The sequence below is a fragment of the Otolemur garnettii genome, unplaced genomic scaffold, assembly GCF_000181295.1.
Source record: "Otolemur garnettii isolate 467f Iridium unplaced genomic scaffold, OtoGar3 scaffold00136, whole genome shotgun sequence".
Classification (NCBI taxonomy): domain Eukaryota; kingdom Metazoa; phylum Chordata; class Mammalia; order Primates; family Galagidae; genus Otolemur; species Otolemur garnettii.
The window spans coordinates 5,120,397-5,126,715 of NW_003852531.1; positions in this window are offsets into that span (position 1 = coordinate 5,120,397).

Below are 6,319 nucleotides of genomic sequence, written 5' to 3' on the forward strand. Positions count from 1 at the left end.
AAACGGCTGCAGACAAAACCCAAAGGGCCCCTTCCCAAGCTGCCCAACACCCCAGGTTTCATACTTCGCAGGCTTTAGAAGTGGTCATTTTCTGAACAAGGAGGTGTCAGAGGATGTGATCCCTAGCAAGACCTCCTTTCACTTCCCTTCCTTGCCAAGGATATCAGTGGAATCAAACAATCAAACCTCCAACCAGTACAACTAAGTGTCAAATATTCTTTTATCTCTTCTCAAGCGGTATTTGGCAAGCTGCTGTCTTTGGATCATGTAATTTCCATAATAAATCAATAGATATTCCATAAAAAAGAAGAAACAAAATAAGTTTGAGGATTTTATCAGATAAACTTGAGTGCAGCTGTATATTCACCGTCCCCTCCAATTTGGTAGGTAAAACATATATTATCACATTAAGGCACCAACAATTTCTAAATGAAGAAAAAGAGGATCCCTTGAGCTTAGGAGTTTAAGATCAGCCTGAGCAAGAGCAAGCAAGACTCCATTTCTACTAAAAGCACAAAAATTAGCTGGGTGTTATGCATAGGCCTGTAGTCTCAGCTACTTGGGAGGCTGAGGCAGGAGTCTTGAACCAAGAGTCTTAAACCCAGGAGTCTGAGGTTGCTGTGAACTTTGATGCCATAGCATTCTACTTAGGGGAACAGAGGGAGACTGTCTCAAAACAAAAAAAATTTACTTTAAAATAATGTTTACCATCACATCACACACAAAACTACACAACAAACAAACACATAAGTAAATAAAGTAGTGTTTTCCGAACTCCATGGAGCAGGGAATATTCTTGCTTGTTTGCTTGAGAAACACTTCTTCACGTCCCAGGACACAGAGGCCCAGGAAACGCAGCTCGGGGCACTGGGCGCCAGTGTCCCACTAGGGCTCTGCAGCACTTTCGGCCGTGCGTGCCGGGTGAGATCCACACAGGCCCACCCTGGGCAGCCACGGCCGCATTTTAGCGCTGATCCCCTTGCACCTTGGTCCAGACGGCTGGCATCTCAAAAAGGGGTGCAGAAGCCACTTTGCAGCCTGTGCCACTGAGGGGTCAATCACCTCTCTCCACCAGTGAACAACCCAATTATATTTTCCCACCAGTTGGCATTTATTTCTGTGGTAATGGAAAGATTCAGCAACACAAGCACCACACATAATCTGACTACAGGCCAGAGCAGGGCCAGAGCAGGGCCAACTCCTGCAGCTCGTGGAACCACTATCCAGGCCTTCTCTGAGTCCCCAGGGACGTCAGCCCAAGCACCAACTGCCCTCCCAGGCGAGCAGCAAACCATGTCACGCTGCCCTTCCCCTGTATCTGGTAAGGCCCCTTTTCATGTCGTTATATTGTCGACACAGTTATTCACTGTGTGTTTACAGGTAGTGCAGATCATGCACTATTTATTTCCTGGTTACCTTTTTCTCTCACACCCAAGAAAAATACTCAGACAAGTCAGCTTCAGGACGCATTCATTCTGCCTGGAAGGTGGGTCCCCATAACACTAGTACAGAAGTCACAAAAGCACGCATTCCAGCAGCTGGGGCCCTGCAGCTGAGTCTATGACCTAATCCTCCCACTTAAGTCCTCCAGGTGCTCATCAGGACCACCCGCTTCTTTCTCAGGGAGGTCGAGGCCTGGAGGGGCTGGTGAATTGCTCTCTTAGCAGCTGCAGAACCTGAATGGGCCCTGGCTCTTTGGTCTCCTCTCCCTGTCTCCATGAGTGCCAGGCCTCCTGAACAGCACTCACTGTGGGGGCCGGGACATGTAGACACGTGTGCCTTAGTACATCATCGGTCTCAAAGGTGGCTGTGACAGTTGAATAGGAGGGAAGCACCCTACCCAGGGGAACAGAGTGAGACTGTCTCAAAGTCCTTGCCAGGGCCAAGCTCATGAAGAAAGACACAAAGGTGTTGGCTCTGGACAGTTCTTTTATCTCCCCCTTATTGTTTTCTGAACTTCTGGGTTTCACATAGAGAAATGGATGTGGGGGAGGATTTCTAATGAGACAGATAATTCCTTAACCTACAGCCTTCCCCTTGGAAGGCTGGGGACCTACACGAGAACCTTCCTTGTCTACAGGGCCTGGTCTAGGGTCCACACTCTGGATGCAGGGGGCCAGCAGAAGAGGACAGATTCAACCCTCATCCCCAAGGTGGGGGTTCCAGGAGCACGGAACCCTGCTGCCAGGCCAGCCACTCCCTTTCTCAAAGGAGAAGCAACGTAGCAGCACCAAGGAGACCCAACCTTCCTCAGACTTCCCAGGGGATTTTTCCCAACAATTCCAGGAAATAAGAAGTCAGGGGAAGGTCACAAGCAGAGTGAGGTCACTGGCCCAGGTCCAGAAGTGTGGCTGCAGATAAGGCGCCTGACTTCCCTTCAGGGCTGCAGAGTTTAGAGAGCAGAAAGGACAGCACTGACAATAGTAGGTGGCCCCCACCCACTACAGCTGCCTCTGCTCTGGAGGTGGAGGGTGGGGCACAAACACTTTCACTGGCTGTAAAATCTTCGCCCTTCAGAACAGCTGGCTGGGGCCTCCAGGAGGGGGTTTCTCTGCCCCTGAATCTCATTACGTTGGTCAGGGAGGGATCTTTGCACTTCTTTCTTAAAGGCCCTATTGTGATTTCAGCAAGAAGTTGTTTTGTTTTGTTTTTGGCAGGGCCTGGGTTTGAACCCGCCATCTCTGGCATATGGGGCTGGTGCCCTACCCTTTTAAGCCACAGGCGCCGACCCAAAAAAAGGTTGGTTTTTTTTTAATGTCAATTTATCAATTCAATTTATTCAAGCTGAGGCCAGAAAGAGATTGGCTAGGATTTGAGGAGCATCAGTCGGTTTATTGAGTTTGTATTATGCAAGCGTCACTGGTAAAATGCAAATTCACTTTGAATGCCAACAGGCCTCATCAAGTGTGGATTAAGTTTAGTGCCCTTCCCTGGGAGGCTCAGACACTGGGCTGGTGGGAGCAGCTGGTGCCAGAGCCCAGCTCTGAGGCATCAGTCATCAGACGGGCACTGTGTGCAGTTAACTTCCCTGGTGCAAGTTTTTTCTCCTGAAGAGCTCGGGGCCCTAACCAAGGCAGTCCAAGGCTCCTCCAGCTGCTCAGAGGAAGGGCCCCAGGATCTTAGAGACATAGCTAGGTCACTGTCTATACCCAGTAGGGCAAAAGCATGTTAACAATGAACCATTCAAAAAGGAACTTAAACAATTCTATCTACAGTAACACCCAGAAGAATAAAACATTTAGAAATAAACCAAAGAGAACAAAGATGTATGTCAAAAAGTATAAAACATTTACAAAAGAAATTGAAGAACAAAAAATTGAAAGGATAATCTCTCATTCGTGAACTAGAAGACTTAATATTGTGAACATGCTAATACTCCCCAAAGGATCTCAGATGCAAGGTAATCTATCAAAATCCCAAAGGTGTTTGTTGCAGTAATAGAAAAATGCACACTAAAATTCATATGAAATCTTAAGAGGTCCAAAATATCCAAAACAATTCCTGAGAAAAAAAACAAAGTTGGAGGATTTTCACATCTTGATTTCAAAACATAGCTACTGTAATTAAAACGTGTTGGGACTGGCACAAAGACAGGCATATAAACTTAAAGAATAACACAGGGATTCCAAAAGCTAAATCTCAGATATATGGTCAAAATGATTTTTGACAACGATGCCAAAATCATTTGATGAAGAAAAGGCAGTTTTTTTCAGTAAATAGTGTTGAAGAAACTGGATAGCTACACATAAAAGAATGCAGTTAGAATTTACTTTACCCAAAATTAATTCAATTAATTCAAAATGGATCAGAGACCTAAACATATGAAGCTATAAAACTCTTAGAAGAAAACCCAGAAGGAAATCTTTATGACATTGGATATGGCAATGATATAACACCAAAAATAGAGATAACAAAAGTAAAAATAGATAAATTGGACTATATCAAAATTGAAATGTTTCTGTGTATCATGGGACTTAACAACTGAGTGAAAATGCAACCCACAGAATGGGAGAAAATAATCTGCAAATTATGTGTCTAATAAGGGATTAACATCGGGAATACATAAAGAATTCCTGGCTTGGTGCCCATAGCTCAGTGATTAGGGTACCAGCCACATACACCGGCACTGCAGGTTTGAACCCAGCCTGGGCCTGCTAAGTAACAATGACAACTATGACAAAAGAATAGCCGGACATCATGGTGGGCACCTGAAGTCCCAGCTACTTGGGAGGCTGAGGCAAGAGAATCGCTTAATCCCAATAGTTTCAGGTTGCTATAAAATGCTGATGCCATAGCACTCTACCAAGGCAACATAGTGAGACTCTGTCTCAAAAAGAAAAAAAAAAAAGAATTCCTGCAACTGAACAACAGAAAAAAATAAGGACAAAACAATTTTAAAAATGGTCAAAGGAATGAATAGACATTTCTACAAGAAGATACACAAATGGCCAGCATATGAAAAGACAGGCAACATCAGTGATGGATAGGAAAACGCAGTCAAACCCACGAGTACACACCACCTCAAAGCCATTAGGAGGCTGCTATTACACCCACAAACAAAAAGGCCAGAAAGTGGCAAGAGCTGGTGAGCCTGTGGGGACATGGATCCGCAGCACTGCTGGTGGCAGTGTAAAATAGTGCTGGCACCATGGGGAGCAATACATTGGTTCTACAAAAAAAAAAAATTAGAATAAAAATAAAAATAGAATTTCTATCTAAGCTAGCAATTCTACTTCTGAATATGTATCTGAAAGACCTGAGAACTGGGTCTTAAAGAGACATTTGCACCCTTGTCTTAACAGAAGGCAAACAGAACCCAAATTCCCATCAGCACGTCAAGGACGCAGCATATGGACACAGGGGGCTGTTATCCAGCCTTTTTAAGGAAAGAAATTTCCTTTTTAAGGGGAGAAATTCTCACACCTGCTACCTCATGGGTGAACCTAAAATACATCATGCTCAGTGAAATAAGCCAGTCACAAAAAGACACAGACTACCCGATTCCACTCAGGGAGGCACCCAGAGTAGTCAGCTCCACAGAGTGGGAAAGAGGAATACAGGCTGCCCAGGGCTGCGGGAGGAAATGGGGGTGTCTGATGGGGACCAGAGAGCAGTTGTGCAAGAAGAGACAGGCTCTGGAGATGGTTTCACAACAGTGAAAACGTATGTAACCCTTCCGAACTCTACACTTAAAAATGGTCAAGATGGTAAATTTTGTTACGTGTATTTTATCACATTTTAAAAAATATACAAAGTTTTTTAAAAGTCTGTACAGGACACCTGGGCACTCATGCTCCCACATATGGGTGGGCCCATCACTGCAGGGGGCATCAGTGGGAGGAGGAAGGAGAGGAGGAGGATGGGGTGGGAGGATGTGGGCCAGCTCTGGACTTCAGACCCCAGCCCACAGCAGGAGGTGCTTTTCTGCCCCCAGGAGAAGGGAAAGTGTTGTTCACTCACTCCACACAGTACCAGAGGAGCCTGGTTTATCTGAGGTCGGGATAGATGCTCCTGACTTCACACTCACTTTTCTGAGCTACACAGACATGAGTGTGGGCAACAGCTATCTGCATTCATTCTGACAGCAGAGCTCCAGGCCACAGCCTGGCAAGTGAGGACTGTGGGGGTTAAGGAACCTGGCCCCAGGCCACAACAGCAGGCCTCAGAATAGGCTCAACAGGCCTTTAGACTCTGCTCAGGTTATTTCTTGCTGTTTAACAGACCATCCCCAAAGCTTAGTGACCTAAAACAAAGACTGTTTGTCATCTCTCCAGGCTGGGCAGGGCTCCCAGTAGGCCTTTCTGCTGTCTATCTGGAGACCTTGGTGGGCCTCTCCAGCCCTATCCACATGACCTCGTGTGTGGTTCAGGGCTCCCCGGTGAGTGTTTCACGAGGGAAGAAGACGCCCAGCTCTTGCAGGCAGCTGGGCGGCACCACCCACCACTACCGTCTGCTGCTGAGACTGAGTCAGTGCCCAGCCCGATTCCCAGGGAGGGGCCGGTCCTGGGCGGGAGCTCTGGGGTGTGGTTCCTCAGGGTCTCTCGGGAAATGTTACACAAAACCCTGGCACGCAGGGTGCAAATTGCACTGTACCCTGCAGGGGGGCAGGTGGGAGCCTGCGTCTGGGGTCACAAGGTGGTGAAGGGAGTGGCCACTCCTCCCCTCAGCTTGGTCACTGTGCCATTATTTTCTCCATTTACTATGCCAAAGAGACCACTAGGAAGCAGGGAAGTGGCCCACCAAGGTCAGGGCAGCTTGCAACCCCCACCAGGGAGCTCGCTAAGTTCCTCTAAGTTCTCCCCTCTGGAGGACAGAGCAC